This window comes from Helianthus annuus, chromosome 8, assembly GCF_002127325.2.
Source record: "Helianthus annuus cultivar XRQ/B chromosome 8, HanXRQr2.0-SUNRISE, whole genome shotgun sequence".
Taxonomy (NCBI): domain Eukaryota; kingdom Viridiplantae; phylum Streptophyta; class Magnoliopsida; order Asterales; family Asteraceae; genus Helianthus; species Helianthus annuus.
In genome coordinates this window covers 49,734,763-49,755,112 of record NC_035440.2, presented here as the reverse complement: position 1 = coordinate 49,755,112, position 20,350 = coordinate 49,734,763, and the positions used below count along the sequence as shown (strand labels likewise).

The 20,350-nt window shown below is 39.3% G+C and overlaps 1 long non-coding RNA gene across 4 annotated transcripts; it reads left to right on the top strand.

Annotated features, from left to right (window-relative positions):
• Positions 1 to 13,251: 13,251 nt before the first annotated feature.
• On the top strand, positions 13,252 to 17,323 carry LOC110872811. 4 transcript variants are annotated; one of them, XR_002554709.2, is made up of 7 exons: positions 13,252 to 14,236; positions 14,309 to 14,394; positions 14,618 to 14,820; positions 15,559 to 15,660; positions 15,744 to 15,939; positions 16,859 to 16,940; positions 17,030 to 17,323. It is a non-coding gene; the product is annotated as an uncharacterized LOC110872811 (long non-coding RNA). The 4 variants fall into 4 exon arrangements; XR_004863829.1 differs by lacking the exon at positions 14,618 to 14,820 and adding an exon at positions 16,559 to 16,605 and having other exon boundaries at positions 13,253 to 14,236; XR_004863830.1 differs by lacking the exon at positions 14,618 to 14,820 and having other exon boundaries at positions 13,260 to 13,403; positions 14,194 to 14,236.
• Positions 17,324 to 20,350: the final 3,027 nt, after the last annotated feature.

Below are 20,350 nucleotides of genomic sequence, written 5' to 3'. Positions count from 1 at the left end.
GGATCCTTTCCCATTACCCCACATTGACTCCATGGTGGATGCAACGGCGGGTCATGAACTGTTAACCTTTATGGATGCTTCATCTGGATTCCAACAAATTCAGATGGAACCATCTGACCAAGAGGATACGGCTTTTATGACCCCAACCGCTTTATATTGTTATATTGCTATGCCGTTTGGATTAAGGAATGCAGATGCAACATATCAAAGGCTGGTGAACATGATGTTCAAAGATCAAACTGGACAAACTATGGAAGTATACATAGACGATATGGTAGTAAAATCCAAGAAAGCTGAGGATCACCTAAGGGACTTGGAGGAAGCATTTGATATCCTTGATAGTTATAACATGAAGCTTAATCCTTCAAAATGTCACTTTGGTGTTAAAGCAGGCAAATTCTTAGGATATATGGTAACCCAGAGGGGCATTGAAGCAAGCCCGGAACAAATCAAGGCATTGGTGAATATCAAATCCCCTGCCAACGCTAAGGATGTGCAAAGACTAACAGGCAGGATAGCAGCTTTAAACAGATTTATATCCAAATCCTCATAAAAGTGTAAAGAATTCTATGATATCCTAAGAAAGAACAAGAAATTCGAATGGACTGAAAAGCATGAGAATGCTTTACAAGCCCTCAAAGAATACATGTCCTCAGCTCCAGCATTGATGAAACCAGAAAAAGGAGATGTGTTATCCTTATATCTTGCGGTATCCTCAAAAGCAGTAAGTGCAGTCCTTGTTAAGGATCATGAAGGTACACAATATCTTGTCTATTATGTAAGTAAGAGTTTACTTGATGCTGAATCCAGGTATCCACACCTTGAAAAGCTTATTCTTGCATTAATTATGGCATCTACTAAGCTAAGACATTATTTTGAAACCCATGTCATTATTGTTAGAACTAACTTTCCAATCAAGAATGTCCTCAGGAAACCAGAGATGTCCGGAAGGATGGCTAAGTGGGCAGTAAAGCTCAGTGCCCATGATATAAGATATGTGCCCAGAACAGCAATCAAATCTCAAGCATTAGCAGACTTTGTGGCTGATTTCAGTAGTGATTTACAAAAGGAAGCTGAACTAGAAGTCCAGCAGCTGGATGAGACCAAGGATCCTTGGATACTACACACTGACGGATCCTCAAATGTTAAAGGCACGGGGCTTGGTATACTACTAAAATCGCCACAGGGGGACATAATACCCCACTCCATAGCTTGTGAGTTCCAAGCCACTAACAATGAGGCTGAATATGAAGCCTTGATTGCTGGTTTGCAAATCGCTAAGCATATGGGGATCAGGTATCTTGAGGTATACGTGGACTCATTGCTAATCACTAATCACTTTAATGGATCCTATGTTGTTAAAGGTGAAAAACTAACCAAATATTTAGAGATAGTCAAAGAATTGGCACTCTCCTTTGTTTTCTTTAGTTTAACACAGGTACCAAGGGAAGAAAATACAGAAGCTGATGCATTGGCTAATCTAGGATCATCCTTGAAGATCCCAGAGGATATAAGTATCCCCATCATCCATATCCTAACCCCTGCTATTGAAAATCAAGTGACCATGGAAATAGAAGAAGATTCTGCAATGATCCCTAGTGAGGATACTCAATCCTGCCCAGGATCATGGATCTCACCAATCATGAGATACTTACAACACGGGGAGATTCCTATGGGAGAAAACCCTAGGGCTTTCAGATACCTGGTATCTCAATTCACAATCTTAAATAATATATTGTATAAGCGATCTCTTGCAGGACCATATTTGAGATGTATCGAGGATCCTGAAGTCCAAGAAGTTCTAAAAGACTTCCATGAAGGAGATTGTGGAAACCACACTGGGGGCAGGGCATTGTTCTCAAGGATCTTAAGGACAGGATACTACTGGCCAACTATGAGAATGGATGCTGTGGAGTATGCTAAGAAGTGTGATCCTTGTCAAAGACACAGCAATATCCTTCACCAGCCGGCTGAATTTCTACACCCTATATCCTCTTCTTGGCCATTTATGCGATGGGGGATGGATATAGTTGGCAAGCTCCCTAAGGCACCTGGTGGAAAAGTGTTCATGCTTGCTATGACTGATTACTTCTCCAAGTGGATAGAGGCTGAAGCTTTTGCCCAAGTCAGAGAGAAGGAAGTTATATCCTTTATTAAGAGAAATATTATAACTAGATTTGGCATTCCTTCTGAAATTATATGTGATAATGCTTCCCAATTTATTGGGAGCAGAACTACTAACTTTTGTGACAGCTGGGGGATTAAGATCAGTCCACCCATAGGCTAATGGTCAAGCAGAATCATCCAACAAGAACATCATCAACAATCTGAAGAAGAAACTTGGATCCAAGAAGGGGAATGGGTAGAAGAATTACCTTATGTGCTTTGGTCTGATAGGACAACCCCCAAGAATGCTACTGGTCAAACACCATTCTCTTTGGTATTTGGGGCAGAATCAGTGATCCCAACAGAAATGGTGGTTCCAACTGCTAGAACAAGTACCCGTGATCCTGAGGAGAATGACGAAAACCTGGCTCAAGACTTGGATACTATTGAGGAAATCAGGGATCTGGCTAGGATAAGGATGGCTAGCTACCAACAAAGAATGGCTGGTGCTTACAACAAAAATGTTAGGATAAGGAAATTCCAAGTTGGGGATATGGTATTGAGAAAAGCATTCCAGAATACCACCAATCCTGCTGATGGGAAATTGGCACCAAAATGGGAAGGCCCTTATTTAATTGAAGCCGAAGCAGGAAAGGGGGCATATAGATTGCTAACCATGGAAGGTAATTTGTTACCAAGAGCATGGAATGCTGTCCACTTGAAGAAATATTTCATGTGAGCAGGATCCTCCTGACACATATGATCCTTACATTAGAGGTATCCTTGAAGGATCCTTGAGGTGTTAATGATCCTTACTCCGGTAATATCCTAATCTTGAACTATTTTATTTTCTTATTTTATTATTTAAGGATAAGGATCATGTATCCTTAATCCTTCTCTCATAAGATTTCGAGTTTTGATAGTCCAGGTATCCTTAGCATATTGTCAACAATCTTCAGAAGCAATTCAAATCCTTGGGTTTAACCCCAGTTGTTTGGGCTCGTCCCCAGTTATCCTTGGGCTTGTCCCCAGTTTCGCCTGTAGCGCACGATGATCCTGGTATAGTTCAAGTCTTTGGGACCAGTACTCGCTTTAGGGGCTGATAATTCCATCGTACTGGCTATACCTAGGATCCTACGTATAATGGTAGACGTACCATACATCCGTTCCTAAGGTTTCTAACGTTTTCACGTTAGCTAAGGTTTTGGCATTATCATGTCACTAAGTTTGGATAGTCGCCAGTAAGGGCCATACTCCAGTTAACCTATGATCTTTGGGCTTGTCCCCAGTTATCCTTTGGGCTTGTCCCCAGTTATCCTTTGGGCTTGTCCCCAGTTATCCTTTGGGCTTGTCCCCAGTTACTAACTTGTCTTTTATATTGGCTTAGTCCCAAGTTATATTCTATTTTCAGGTTTTCGAAGTTAAACAATTAAGGATCCTCAATCCTTATTATCCATTAAAGTTTTTCTTATGGTTATCCTGATTAAAGGTTAGGATCCTAACTTGGATTCTCAGGTATGATCCTTAACTGTTTTGATTTCATTCATTATTTTTGAATAACCCTTACACTTTGACAACTGAACCTATGATCCTTAAAATTAACTACTTTTTAGAAGTTTTCGACTATAGGATATTTGATCCTGGATCATATCCTAAAATTCTTAAACATAATTTGCTTAACTTTTCTTACTTAGACAAGTATAAATCAAAACAATTGAAGAGTTTAAAGGATATACAAGGATAACATCACAAGATAAGTCAAAAGTAAAAGTTTTATTCATTCACAAAATATTTAACCCTTTAAAGTTGTCAAAATTGCCAACCCACGTTTCTACCAGCAAAACGTGGCCCGTCCACATGGGTTGGCAAAGGGTGTCCATTGTTCATGCGGTCATAACAGTGCAGGAAATAAAGGTCGGCAGGATAACAAGTGGCTTCATCCCCCAAACAGAGGATCCCTTCACCACCTATTATCCTACCTATTGTCTAAAGGATCCTTGATCCTTACCCTAAAAACTATTGTTCAAAGTACAGACCAACCATCAAACTGTTCAAACAAACAACCACAAAAAAATTGGGCTCCGGCTAAGTCTCGAAGTTTCCATCATTGCCCAATCCCGCAGCTTAGACCTTCGCTGCACCATCACCACCGGCTCCACTTGCCTCTCCACCTTGATCCTTGCCAGTGCCTCCACCCTCAAGCATCGGGATCTCCTCAGCCTCCTCATCATCCTCCAGTTCAGCCAGCCTAGCCTTCCAGCCTTCGACATCCCAGGTGCTCTTGTCAAAAGCAGGATCCTGAGCCTCCATAGCCATTTGCAGCTGGATCTTGTACATAGCTATTGCGGCAGAGACCTTGGCATCCTGGGTGATCTCGTGCCTCTCATAGTCGAAGTTGATCAGCATCTTGGCGGCTTCCCCCTTGGTGGCTTGAAGCTCCTTCTCAAGATCAGCTATCTTGAGATCCTTCAACACACCAACCTGTTGAAGGTCAGCAATCTGGCGATCCTGATCCTCAACGTGGCCAACATATGTCTCTATCTCAGCAAATTTCTACAAGGAAGACAAGGAGTAACATCAGAAACAAGTAACCCTCAAAACTAGCAGGATACACAAGCAGGGACAGTGATCCTTACCTCGTTCAAGTAATCCAGACACTGTTGGCGGAGCAGGGGCAGACCTTGCAAATCCTCAGCTTTAGAGGCCTTTCTCTTCTTGCCTCCCTTTCCCCTAATAGGTGCCTTGGGGATAGAAGCACTTGGGCTAGCTGGAGTCTTCTTCCTTGAGGATTTGACGTTAGTGAGATCGGTGATGCTGAACTTCGAAGCTGACTTAGTGGATTTTCCAGCACCTACACAACCAACACAAGATAAGTATCTTAATTTTATTTGACTCTCATTATATAATTACTCTTTAAAATAGGATACTTACTTGACATTGTGACAGAACCGGAGGATACTTCCTGAGAATCTTGGGTGGTAACCTTGAAAGTTCTTATTTCAGGATCAAGCTTCTTGAAGGCCAAAAGTCTCTCTTTTGCAGCAGGAGTCAACCTAAGATGAGAAACAGAGATAGCTGCACAACAAGAAAACAAAAGAATATCAGTGATCCTTATACTAAAGGATAAGCTCTACGGTGATCCTTCCAGGATCCTCTATCCTACCGTGGGTAGTCCACTTCTTGGGTAAATCCTTCCCATCAGGGATGGTATCTCTCCTCACAAAAAAGAACCGCCACTTCCAGTTAGTATCATTCTTGGTAGCCTTGAAGATCGGATGCTCCTCCCCAGGTCTACGTTTGAACAGATAATGATGGGAACCAAAGGTGGTCAGATCGTATAGCTCACCTAACTCGGCCATACCTAAGTCTATCCCCTCTTGCTCGATGATCCTCTCAAGGGTATACAAAACCCTCCAGATCATCGGCATAGCCTGGATATAGCAGATGCCGGTAAGGGAGAAAAAGGACTCGGTGAACTTAGGGAAAGGATACGAGTATCCTATCATGAAAGGAGTGACCGGGAAAGCTACCCAAGTCTCAGAGATGTAATCGCTCAGAGCGGTGGGGCTAAAAGATTTAAAGAGGGTGTTCGCCGGAAAGCAATGCTGGATTTTGTCAATTTGAGGGTCGGTAAAACAACACCTCTCGGTGGGGGAATCCTTGATGATCCCTTGACCCTTCAAGGGGCGGTTCTTCTTAGGATCCTTGCTGGGAGAGTTCCGGAGCAACATTTTTGACAGAATGATGGGAAGAGAAAGAAAAACAGAGCAAACAAGAGAGAAGATGAAGGGGAATACCTGTTCAATCCTTTGGTTGCGGTTATAAAGGGAGAAGTTCTTGATTTTAAATGCAAACGATCCTATCCCTATCTCTATTTATAATCATGATTTGTGCAGGGCTGTCATCTCCGTGACGACAGGAGTACAACGGATAGTTCGTTTACAACGGCTATATATCCGATGAGTTAGTTACAGATAAGATCAGCAAAATATAACTCGTTAATATTACATAATTACTCCTTATATTTTGGGGGCAATTGTTAGGGCAGGATTTTAATGACCTGTGATCCTTACATGATATCCTAACAAGTGGTCCTTGTTTCTTTGGCAGATAGTGATCCTCAGAAGAGCTTCAGGATCAGGATCATGGATCATCCTAAGGATCCTCATACTAACGATTGTTCTCTTTATATTTAATGTTGTTTTGCAGGAATTACGAGTTGGACCTGGTCTTGGCAACGTTATTAAGGAATCTTTCACGCTAATTTCGCACATGCATAACCAAAAATAGACGTTGTGGAGAATATGGAAACTCAGCACAAATTACGGGCATTTAGTTAGGCTAAATTTACTTCTATTTCTAAAGGGGTAACGAGCTAGTAGTTAGGTGACTTACCTAAATTCAACCACACACACTTATATAAAGGGTACTCTCAAGCATTCAGAGGAGACGACACATTTCTTACACGCTTAGCATACTACACCATAGTGATCCTTGTACCTAGCTCGTTACCATCCAAAGTTGTAAACACTGTTTATTATATTGAAGTTTGGTGATCGGTAGTTTCCATCACCCGAGGTTTTTTATGCCGAAGATCATTCATTGATCAAGGGCTTTTTCCTCGTATAAATCCTTGTGTCACTTGTGCAATTTACATTTAAGTGATCCTTTACTTTATCCATCACTACAAGCATCATTCCCCGTTAACAGAGAGTTTGGTTGCATTATCCTTGTGTGATTTTTGACCAAAACAAGGGTCACTTAGATAAATAAAGAATAAGGTAAAGGTAAATACGGATCATACCTGAGAATCCAAGTTAGGATCCTAAACTCTTAATCAAAATAACCATAAGACAAACCTTAATAAAAGGTTAGGATCAAGGATCCTTAGTTGTTTAGCTTCAAAAACCTGAAATGGAACATAACTTGGGACTATGCCAATCATTAGAGAAGAGTTAGCAACTGGGGACAAGCCCAACAATCTGGGGACAAGCCCAATAAACTGGGGACAAGCCCAAAGGATCTTGTGTAAACTGGAGAATGGCCCTCACTGGCGACTATCCAAACTTAGTGACATGAAAATGCCAAAACCTTGGCTAACATGAAACTGTTAGAAACCTTAGGAACGGATGTATGGTACGTCTACCATTATACGTAGGATCCCAAATACAGCCAGTACAATGAAATTGTCAGCCCCTAAAGCGGGTACTGGTCCCATTGCCTTGAACTACACCAGGATCATCGTGCGCTACTGGCGATGCTGGGGACAGGCCCAAAAGACTGGGGACTAGCCCAAAAACTAGGGACAAGCCCAAATACTGGGGACAAGCCCAAATACTGGGGACAAGCCCAAATACTGGGGACAAGCCAATAACACTTAGGAGACTTCTGTGGATACTTGATCCTTCGTTAAGGATATATCAACCTTCTGCAAAACTCAAAATTAAGTGAAGGAAGGATAAAGGATACATGATCCTTCTCCTTATAAACATGTTAATCAAAGAAGTGGATATATTGAGGTTAGATCATTACCAGAGTGAGGATCATCTATCCTCTGAGGATCCTTCATGCACATTGGACAAGAAGATAGCTAAGGATCCTGGATCCTTACTACATGAAGTATCTTTTCAAATGGACAACATTCCAAGCTCTTGGTAGCAAATCGCCTTCCATTGTTAATAATCGATATGCCCCCTTTCCTGCCTCAACTTCAATAAGATAGGGACCTTCCCACTTTGGTGCTAATTTGCCATCAGCAGGATTGGTGGTATTTTGGAATGCTTTCCTCAACACCATATCACCAATTTGAAATTTCCTGATCCTGATATTCTTGTTGTAAGCTCCAGCCATCCTTTGTTGATAACTAGCCATTCTTATCCTTGCCAAATCCCTGAGTTCTTCTATGGTATCCAAGTCTTGAAACAAGTTTTCAGCATTTCCTTCAGGATCACGAATGCTTGTTCTTGCAGTAGGAACTACCATTTCTGTAGGGATCACTGATTCTGCTCCAAACACTAGAGAAAATGGAGTATGGCCAGTAGCATTCTTGGGGGTTGTTCTATTAGCCCATAATACATAAGGTAGTTCTTCTGCCCATTTTCCTTTCTTGGATCCAAGCTTCTTCTTCAAGTTGTTGATGATGATCTTGTTGGATGATTCTGCCTGACCATTGGCTTGTGGGTGGACTGGTGTTGATGTTATCATCTTAATCCCCCAACTGTCACAAAAGTTATAGTTCTACTCCCAATAAATTGGGATCCATTATCACAAACAATTTCAGAAGGGATACCAAATCTAGTAATAATGTTTCTTTTAATAAAGGATATCACTTCTTTCTCTCTGACTTGAGCAAAAGCTTCAGCTTCTATCCACTTGGAGAAGTAATCAGTCATAGCGAGCATGAACACTTTCCCACCAGGTGCCTTGGGAAATTTACCAACTATATCCATTCCCCATCTCATGAATGGCCAAGAAGAGGATATAGAATGCAAGAGCTCTGCTGGTTGGTGAAGGATATTACTATGTCTCTAACAAGGATCACATCTCTTGGCATAATCAACAGCATCCTTCTTCATTGTAGGCCAATAGTATCATGTTCTAAGGATCCTTGAGAATAGTGCCCTGCCCCCAGTATGGTTTCCACAATCTCCTTCATGAAAATCCTTTAGGACTTCTTGGATTTCAGGATCCTCAATGAATCTTAGATATGGTCCAGCAAGAGATCGTTTATATAACATGTTATTCAATATTGTAAATTGAGATACCTTGATTTTGAAAGCCCTGGGGTTGTCTCCTGTAGGAATCTCTCCATGCTGTATATATCTCATGATTGGAAGGATCCATGATCCTGAATGAGATTGTGTATCATTACTAGGGATGATTGCAGAATCCTCTCCTATCTCCATAGCTACATGATCCTCAATAGCAGGAGTTAGGATATGAATAATAGGGATTTTGATATCCTTTGGAATCTTCAAGGATGATCCTAAGTTGGCCAATGCATCAGCTTCTGCATTCTCTTCTCTGGGTGCCTGTGTCAAACTAAAGGAAGCAAAAGAGAGCGCTAATTCTTTAACTATCGCTAAATATTTGATTAGCTTTTCACCTTTAACAACATAGGATCCATTAAAGTGATTAGTAATTAACAATGAATCTACATGTACCTCAAGATACCTGATCCTCATGTGCTTGGCAATTTGCAAACCAGCTATCAAGGCTTCATATTCAGCCTCATTATTAGTAGTTTGAAACTCACAAGCGATGGAGTGGGGTATTATGTCCCCCTATGGCAATTTTAGTAGTATTCCAAGTCCAGTTCCCTTGATGTTAGAGGCTCCATCAGTGAAGAGTATCTAAGGATCCTTAGTCTCTTCAAGCTGTTGGACTTCTAACTTAGCTTCCCTTTGCAAGTCACTACTGAAATCTGCCACAAAGTCAGCTAAGGATTGGGATTTAATGGCAGTTCTAGGCTCATATTTTATGTCATAAGCACTGAGCTTTACTACCCATTTGGCCATCCTTCCTGACATTTCAGGTTCCTGAGAACATTCTTAATTGGAAAGTTAGTTCTAACAATAATGGCATGAGTTTCAAAATAATGTCTTAGTTTAGTAGATGCCATAATCAAAGCAAGAATAAGTTTTTCTAAATGTGAATACCTGGATTCAGCATCAAGCAAACTCTTACTTACATAATAGACAGGGTGTTGTGTACCTTCATGATCCTTAACAAGGACTGCACTTACTGCTTTGGGAGAGACTGCCAAATATAAGGATAATATATCCCCTTTTTCTAGTTTCATTAAGGCAGGAGCTAAGGATAGGTAATCCTTAAGGGCTTTGAGAGCATTCTCATGCTTTTCAGTCCACTCAAATTTCTTGTTCTTTCTCAAAATGTCATAGAATTCTTTGGACTTCTCTGTTGACTTTGATATAAACCTGTTTAAGGCTGCGATCCTCCCTGTCAACCTTTGCACATCCTTGGCATTGGCAGGAGATTTTATATTCACGATTGCCTTGATTTGCTCCGGACTTGCTTCAATGCCTCTTTTTGTCACCATATAGCCTAAGAATTTGCCTGCTTTAACACCATAGTGACACTTTGAAGGATTCAGTTTCATGTTAAATTTATCAAGGATTATCGAATGCTTCCTCCAAGTCTCTAAGGTGATCCTCAGCTCTCTTGGACTTAACTACCACGTCATCTATATAGACTTCCATAGTGTGTCCAATTTGTTCCGTAAACATCATATTGACTAGCCTTTGATAAGTAGCACCTGCATTTCTTAGTCCAAACGGCATAGCAATATAACAATATATACCAGTTGGGGTCATAAAGGCTGTATCCTCTTGATCAGATGGTTCCATCTGAATTTGCTGAAATCCAGATGAAGCATCCATAAAAGTCAACAACTCATGACTCGCGGTAGCATCCACCATGGAGTCAATGTGGGGTAATGGGAAAGGATCCTTGGGACATGCCTTGTTTAGATCAGTAAAATCGACACATACCCTCCACTTTCCATTTTTCTTTTGAAAAACAACCACATTGGCTAACCACCTTGGATACTTGACCTCTCTTATCATACCTGCTCTGAGCAGCTTATCTACTTCCTCCTGGATAATGGCATTCCTTTCAGGTGCAAACTTCCTCCTTTTTTGATGTATTGGTTTGAATGACCTGTCAATGCCAAGTTTATGAGTAATTATATCTTTAGAGATACCTGCCATATCTTCATGCTTCCAGGCAAAGGTAGTCTTTCTTTTCCTTAGGAAGGATATTAGATCCTGTTCAATGTTGTTGAGGATCCCTGATCTTATGAAGATCTTGGATTCAGGATCCTGAGGATCCAAAAGGATATCTTTCACATCCTGTTACCTTGCCTTCAAGACATCTCTTGGAGGATGCTTTAATTGCTATTGCTCCCTTGGTCTTGAGGCTGGCTTTATTGATGAGGTGTAGCAATTCTTTGCTTCTTGTTGATCACTCTTAATCTTCACCACCCCCCATGGACTAGGAAGCTTTACACATTGATGATATGTAGATGGGACTGCCTTCATGTGACGTATCCATGGCCTGCCAAGGATGACATTGCGACAGGATAAGCAATCTATAACACAAAATTTTTGATAAGAATGAAGACCTTCTATGTAGATGGGAAGTTTAATGTCCCCCAATGTGTTCTTGGTTTCTCCACTGAATCCCACAAGAACTGAGGATCTTGGCACAATATCCGACTCAGGAATGTTCATCTTCTTGAGGACATCAAGCTGAATGATGTTTACAGAGCTTCCACTATCTATCAAGATCCTGCGAACAAAATGGTTAGATATAAAGAGGGTAATAACAAGACCATCATGATGAGGATCCTGGACATCAACTCGATCATCCTCATCAAAGGTTATAACTTTTTCGTGTGTAACTATAGAGGTTCGGATGGGTCTATCCCCATTATCCATCTTGGTTTCCTTGGCATGTCTTTTGGCTGCTGAAAAGGAAGTACCACATATGTCTGATCCTTCGGATATGAAGTTAATAATTTGTGCACCAGCAGGAGGAGCAGGAGCTCTTTCTGGAAACTTTTTTAGGATCCTGGATCCTTGACTTTTTTCTTCCCAACAGCTGCTTCAAGTGCCCTTTGCTCAACAAGTAACCAATCTCTTTTCTCAGTGCAATACATTCTTCAGTGAGATGACCAAAATCTTCATGATATGCACATCATTTGGATTTGTCTTTTGTTGCGGCTGGCTCATCACTTTTTCCGGGCCATCTTGCTTTTTCACCTAGGTTCTGCATTGCAAGGATTAGTTCATTGTTATCAACAGAAAAACAATATTCAGAAATTGGAGGATAATCCTCATCATCCTCTTCCTGTTCTACTGCATGCACGTTCTTGTTTTGGTAAAAAATCAAGCAAAGATAACGCAACCAAATCTTTAGATGTGAGGTGTGATGCTTGAATCAATGAACAGTGCTAAGGATAACAATCAAATGTAATGAACAAATGACACAAGGATTTATACGAGGAAAAAGCCCTTGATCAAGAGTTGATCTCCAGCATAAAAAACCTCGGGTGATGGAAACTACCAATCACCAACTAAGATTAAACAATAAATGATTACAACTCGGGATGATAACAAGCTTGTTACAAGGATCACTAGTGTGTAATGTGCAAAAATGAGTATGAAATCGCCAAGTAGTGTTCAAGAGCCAACTAAGAGCAGTTACGAGTGTGTGTGTATGCCGAATATAGCAAAAGTGTTCTAATCAAGCTTGTTATCCCCATTTTAAATTAGAAATAACTACAATAACAAAAAATCCGACAATCACGCGAACTCCCCACGATCTCCATAACGTTCATGAGACTTCAGCACGTGAGGAATATTAAGGGAATATGCTCCAGGAACTTTGGTCACTACAAATAAAAAGCCATTTAGCGGCATACGCTTTTAGTGGCATTTAGCTTATGTGCCACGAATTTAGGTTTTAATGGCACTTTACATATGCCATATTTGCTTAGTACACACTTTTAATGGCATTTAGCTATTATGCCACTACTTTAGGTTTTTAATGGCACTTTGTATATGCCACGTAAACTTTTATTAGGTTTTTAATGGCACTTTGTATATACCACTTAAATTTTCAAGTTCCGTTAAAAAAAACTTAATTTTTCAAGCACTTCTAAAATCATAAATTCTTCCTAGGGGTGCTAAACGAGCTCAAGCGAACCGAGCTTTAACAAGCTCGAGCTTAAAGTTAAGCATGTTTAGTAAACGAGGTTAAGCCCATACTTCATTTATTGAGCTCGACAGTCTGTTTGATATATAATTTTTAATTAATGTAATCAATTTGTATTTAAATTATAATTACTATATGTAAAATTATGTAAAAAAATTACTAAACTATATATTAATAATAAGTAAAATTAATATAAATTACATATTAAATAATAAATGAGCTCGAGCTTGAAAAATTACCAGTGAGATAAGCTTGAGCTTTAGGAACAAAGATCAAATTAAGCCAAGCTTGTGGTCAAACTTTTGTAACTTAACGATCTCGAGCCTAGTCCGAGATGTTTGCACATTCCTTCCCTCTTTTGAAACATGCTAATTAAATTTCATTCTAATTTTTTCCCTCCCAAATTTTATAGTTTTCCCTCTTCCACACAATAACCATCTCCCCTCAAAATGAATTTTCAATTCCCAGAATCACGTTCACAAACATCGGTTTCCCTCCCCCAACCCTTCATCAATTTTGGTTATCATTCGCATTGGCGCTCAAGGAGTCAAACTTCGGAGGTACTTTTCTCTCTACATCTTCTCCTCGGTATGAATCTTTTACTTCGTCGCTCAATTGCACCACCAGAAGTCACCGCTAATCCGGCTGATTCTCTGTCGAATGAAACAACTAGGGTTAGGGTTTCAGAAATAATTTCGTTAACTAATAGAATTAGATAGTATACTATACTTGTGTGTCTTTTTTAATATGTTTTCAATCAATTATTTCACTGCTAAAGGGAGAACGAAACCCTAGAACAAAAATAATATATGATTACATGCTTAATTATGTTGCCCTGTTTCATTAGTTAAGAGGTGTATATGTTGACCCATTTACATACCAATGAGTGAATTTGATATATATTTTCTTTTAAAGGGTTAAATGGGTAAGCTACAGGTTACAAGAGTCAAACGATTACATGCCAAAACTTGATCTTACATATTATTTTCCATAGGGAAAGACTTCATATGGATTTGTTTGGTCCGGCTTGGCTCGGTTTGTAAACGAGCCAAGCCAAGCTTTAATTATGTTGCCCTGTTTCGATTGCCTTCTCCATTTGGTTATTGACTTAATTTGGTTTGGCTGTATTCATCTTCTTTATGTTCTTGTTTCAATTGTTTTTTCATGTTTCAATGCTGGTGGGTGATTTCTTGAGACGAAGAGATGATGGTGAAGGTTTAAAAGATTTATTAAAAGAAATTGCTGCTTTGGATTATGGTTAAGATGTCTAGTTTAGGCCCACCATGCTTTCGATGCAATTCTAAAGAGAAAAAAAAAAAAAACTAATAATGTTTCCTTTGGTGGTTCAAGAGCAATAACCAGATTTGGGAATAGAAAGCCTCATCTTGCTCTGGTGAGTACCCATTTGTTTTTAATGGCCTTCTGTTCATTTTAGCTTCAGTTTTTTATAGGCTTCCATCTTTAGTTTTTTGCAGATCTATTGGATGATCCACATCAGATTTTTCTGGTCACCGTTGTAGCCACTCAGAGGGCATTGGCTATGTATTCGAGGTACCAGCTTGTTTCAACATTAATTTCTTATATTTTCTGAGAATTATTGGTATCCATATTATTTACATGTGAGTTATTCTCAAGCATTTCTGGTATCCATATTATTTACATGTGAATTACCTCAAGCATTTCAAAACATGTGAAGTCATTGTATCTCTATATATATAAATAAAAATGAAGATACATGTGGCTGGTGTTCAGCCAATCTATATTATGTTTTCAGCCCAAATTGTGACATGTGGCTCTCTGTTAGCGAGAGAATTTAAACACGCGTTTTTACCCGGTGACTTCCACCTCTTTCACATACTTTCCTTGTTATGTGTTCAAACCCTGATTACCTTCATCAAAGTATCTACGCTGATTTTCCTCTCGGATTCGTACGTCCCCGCTTCAATTTCGGAAATCTGGTGTTGTGATTCTATTTAGGTATGATTTTCATTCATGCTTTTCTGTTTGTTGTTTTTTGTTCGGTCCGTCTTATACTTCATCTCGGATTTTATCTCTGTTGATACTTGATTATAAGATGGTTTTTTTTTGGGTAATTGATTATAAGATGGTTAAACCAGCCATTCTATAAAAAATTATAGGCATTACGTTCACATTATCATAGGAGGCAAACCATTTTTCCAAGGGCCATTTCTTTACCTTCATCTCCTCAGACCATGCGTAGTGGAAGACACCCCACCCTTGGCGTTTTGCGCCATGTGGTGGTCCAGTCAGCAAGGGGGCTTTATGGGGCGTTTTTCTAAAATGGGTATAGTGGGGATGTGGGCATTATGTTAAAAGGAAGAATGCATGTGATTAGGCAAGAAAACAAGAATACATATGATTGGCCAAAGAATTGGAAGTTGGGCGTGGATTAAAGAACGCTGGAGACCAAATTTGCCTCAACAACGCCCAGGGTGGTGGTCATAGCGGTGTTTGGGGGCGTGCTTTTATGAAAAAACGCCCAAAATTTGTACCACTACGGGTGGTCTCATGTATAGGGCTCATGTTCACGGTGCTGCAGCCTGCACATGGTTTATCTCTGTTGATACTTGATCATTCTATGAAAAAACTAGTGTTGTTTGAATATTACAGTGTTCTATACTTTTGTTTTCTTCACTTTTAATAAAAAATTTTTTTTAGTATATCTTAATTCTTAAGGAGCCCCTTGGTTTTTAGGACCGTTGATTAACGAAAAATAGTATTGTGGCGGTCATGGTGCCCTTAATCGACAATGAAGAAAGTGAAGACGGTCACGGTGCCCTTAATCGAGATAATGAGGTAATTTTTTAATTTATATTTTCATTTAAGCAAATATATGTAGTGACAAAACTCAGTTTTATTGTTTAATCCTTTTCTTGCAGGACGTTTACTCTGAAGATGAATATGTTGAAATTGTCGTGTTACCCTGAGAAAGCATGTATACTCTCTTCGCTTCATCCTATATTCCTATTACAGTTTACAAAATCATGAGATATCTAATACAGTTTCCACTCTCTTCGCTACATCCTACTGTTCAATTCTGAACATGATGAAATCCCCAAAATCATGAGAAAGCATGTAAGTTTCCACTCTCTTGGCTTCATCCTATTACAGTTTACAATAGAGCATGTGAAGTTCCAATTATAATCCATAAAAGTGCTACTAAATTATTTAATATTTGTAAAATTGCTACTGGATTGGGAGTATGATGCATTTGTGAGCGTTTTTAATGATTTGGGAACAAGTTCTAGAGGAAGAGAATAAGAACCTCATGTATTTGGTACTAAATTAATCAAAAGCATCTAAGAACTCTGCTATCATGTTTATTTAGAATTTCATTATGTTTATGTCTAATACAAATATGTGAATACAACAAAGTGAAATAGAATGGATGTAGTCAGCTTTTCCTTAATGAAATTCTTGAATTTAATGAACCTTGTAATCACATTACCATAAGGTTTGTAATACCTAACATGGTGTAGTTTTTTATATGGGATAGGTTGGCTGGAAACATTTTTTTCCTTACTTTTTATTGGTAGTTTGTCAAGTATGATTATAAAAATAATATTAATCACTAATAAATGGTTTGGGACGTTTTATATTAAATGGATCAAATCGTCAAAACCCAACTTTGGTTTATATGCTAATCATCTTCTTCACCAAGTTTAACTTTAATTCAATTATGCATTTTCTCTAGGTGGCTTTTTTACCGAACAAGATATTAAGAGCTTACCATGTTTATAGGTATGCGTGTGTTCTAGAGGTGTAACTTCTAGTTAGCGGGTTTTAATTGATTAAAAAACTACATCTGTACAAAAAATAGAGATTGCATACTTAAAGAATATACTTTGGGCATCTTTTAACCCTATTGACCCATTTACTATATTTTTAGCAATGTTTTAGTTCATCAATTGGACCTGTCTAAGACAGAAGATAACTCAATTCGACTCATTATAAACTGAAGGGTAAGCATTCTCACCATGAACTCTCTTGTTAGGTGATGGTAATTCTGACAACCAGGGGTATTGAAAAAACTACCCAATCTTTTGGCTGAAGAGCTTAAAGTGATGTGAAAAGAAGTAAGTTTACCTTTTATTAATTGCTCTTACATCTTTGATAGCTATGGTTATCAGATCTAATCAATTTAACATGAATTGTGAAATTTCAGGTTGAGTATAGTCAGTTGGCTAATGTAGCGACAATAAGTAGTAAGTGCTGGGACATATGAAGTGGAAGTATAACTACTAAGAAAATGTTAACACGATGATTATTTAACTCGCATGAAGATTATGAAAGAGATTCATGAACACAATGAAGTTTTAAGTTTTTATTCATATACTTGTTAGTTTACGTTGGGTTATATGTTTGATTATTAGACTTAGATCGACACTTATTAGACATTTGGAATCTTTGGAAGATTGATTGAATTTTTAATTGAAGTGATTATTTTATTATTTCTACATTTTACAATTTTGTTTTTATTTTTTAATGTAAATAAATGATAATTGTAATTAATTAAAATCAATATGATAAACGTCAATAGTATTTAATTTGATGTGATTTTGTGGCAAAAAATATGTACCACTAAAAGCTCAAAAGTTTGTACTGGCAGATAAAAAAAGTGCCACTAAAAGCCTAAAAACTTTGTGCGACACACTGAAAAAGTGCCACTAAAAGGCTTTAGCGTTAGTGTTTCTTGTGGCACTTTTTTTGTGTGCCGCTCATTCTTACAAGGTTGTTTAGTGGCACTTTCTTGTTTTTCTTTGGCACTTTTTGCATGCCACTATATGGCATTTTTTTGTAGTGGGTAAGACTTGGTCCATGCTTCAGCTCCTGCAAAACAACTTCACATTCGAAATAGACAACCGTTAGCATGAGGATAACTATAATGATCCTGAATCCTGATCCTGCAATACTCCCTGACGATCACTAATTCAAACAGAATTAAGGATCCTTGATCCCGGCAGCACTTGAGGATCCATGATCCTTAGGATTATAAAATCCTCCCCTAACAATTGCCCCCAAAATATAAGGACTGAAATGTAAATTGCCGAGTTGTATTTTCTTGATCCAATCCGTAACTAACTAACGGATATATAGCCGTTAGGATAGAACTATCCGTTACAAATCCGACGTCACCTGAAATGACATCCCTGCAAAATCATGATTATAAATTCAAGTTAGAGATAAGGGTTAAGGAGCATTTAAATTCGTGCGTTACATCCTTTAAATCCTCATCCGAAGATCAAACAGGTACTTCTTCCTTTCCCTTTCTCTTCTCATTCCTACTCTGTTCCTTCTTTTCTCATAATCACAATGAAGCTACGATCATCCCCTGCTAAGGATCATCACAAAGAAGATTCATTGCAAGGCCAGGGGATCATCAAGGACTCCCCGAAGTAACGATGCTGCTTTATCGATCCTGAAATCGATAGGATTCGCCATTGCTTTCCGGCGGACTCTGTTTTCAAACACTTTGATCCCACAACCCTGAGTGACTTTGTTTTCGAAACCTGGGTCACTTTTCCAGTCACCCCGTTTATGATAGGATACACCTATCCTTTTCCTGCCTTTACCCAGTCTTTCTTCTCTCTTACCGGCATCTCCTATGTCCAGGCAATGCCTATGATTTGGAGGGTTCTGCATACCTTCGAAAGGATCATAGAGCAGGAGGGCATAGAACTAGGGATGTCTGAATTTGCTGAACTGTACAAACTTATGAGCCATGGTTCACATCAATTTTTATTCAAACACAAGCTTGGTGAACCTCATCCAATTCTGAAAACCACCAAAAATGACACCAACTGGAAGAAGAGATTCTTCTTTGTCAGGAGGGATTCCATCCCAAACGGGAAGGATTTCCCTAGAGAATGGGCCACCCATGGTAGGATAAAGGATCCTTGAAGAAGGATCATAGGAAAACCCTGGTCCCATAAGGATAACTGATTTCTTCTTTGTTGTTTGCACCGATTTCCGTCTCTCACCTCATTCCATCACCTGCAACGAAGGAAAGGATCACCGCTTTCTGAAGTCTTGATCCTGCGATAAGATCATTCCAAGCAATCACCAAGGATTCTCAAGAAGTATCCTCAGGCTCTGTCACGATGTCAAGTAAGTATCCATGCTTATATGTAGTTAAATATTTTAAATAGAATAAGAATACTTATCTGTTGTTTTGAATTGACAGGTGCTGGAAAATCATCCAAGTCTCCCTCTCACTTCAGCATTAGCGATCTCAGCAACGTTGGCCCCCGATCCGCAAAAAAGAAAGGTGCTGCTAGCCCGAGCACAATAATCCCCAAGCCTGTGACCTCCAAAGGGGGAAATAAAAGAAAGGTCACCGAAGCTGAAGACCTTGACGGGCTGTCCCTCATCCACCATCAATTCTTGGAGTATTTCTCTGAGGTAAGGATCCTGGATCCTGACTGAGTATCCTGCCCAGTTAAGGATCACAAGTTCTGAACTTTACTTTGTCTTTTGCAGAAATTTGCCGAGATCCAGATGTGGTACGACGCACATGTTGAAGAAGCTGAACAGAAACATCTGGAGTTCCATAAAACTTTCCTAGCCAAGGATCAGACCATCTCCTCTCTCGAAAAGGACCTCAACCAAGCAAAGAAGCAGGTGGTTGCCACTCAGATAAATGCTGATTACAAGAAGAATGAGATCATGGAGGATGCTAAAGTCTCTGCTGCCATCGCTATGTACAAGATAAAATTGCAGATGGCCCAAGAAGCTGAGGATCCTGACTTCGACAGGAGCACTTGGGACAAGGAGGGCTGGAAGGCAAAATTGGCAGAGTTGGAGGATGATGAGGAGGCTACCGAGGTTTTGGCAATCGAGGCAAGTGGCAACGGGAAGGATCAAGCTGGAGGTGATGCTGGTGAAGATGCGGCCAAGGTGTGAGCTGCAAGGATGGGCGATGATGGACATTTCTAGACACAGCCGGAGCCCATTTTTTAAAGTTTGGTAGTGTTTTGTGGTTGTGATGTTTTGAAACAATGTTGGGTTGTATTCTGAACAATAGTTTTAGGTTTAAGGATCATCGATCCTTTGGACAATAGGTAGGATAATAGGTGGTGGAGGGATCCTCTGTTTAGGGGATGAAGCCACTCGGTATCCTGCTGACTTTTATTTCCTGCACTCTTATGACCAGAACAATGGACACCCTTTGCCAACCCAAGTGGACGGGCCACGTATTGCTGGTAGAAACTTGGGTTAGCAATTTTGACAACCTTAAAAGTGTTTAATATTTTGTGAATAAATAAAACTTTAACTTTTTGGCTATTTTTCGTGTTGTTATCCTTATGAATTCTTTACTTTCCAACTGTTGTTACACATTTTATTTGAATTTATTAAGTAAAGTAAAATAGAACAAACTATATTTCAAAAGTTTTAGGATATGATCAAGGATCAAATATCCTAAAGTCGACAAGTTCAGAAAGGTTATGTAACTTAAGGATCATTAGTTCTGTTGTCAAAGAATAAG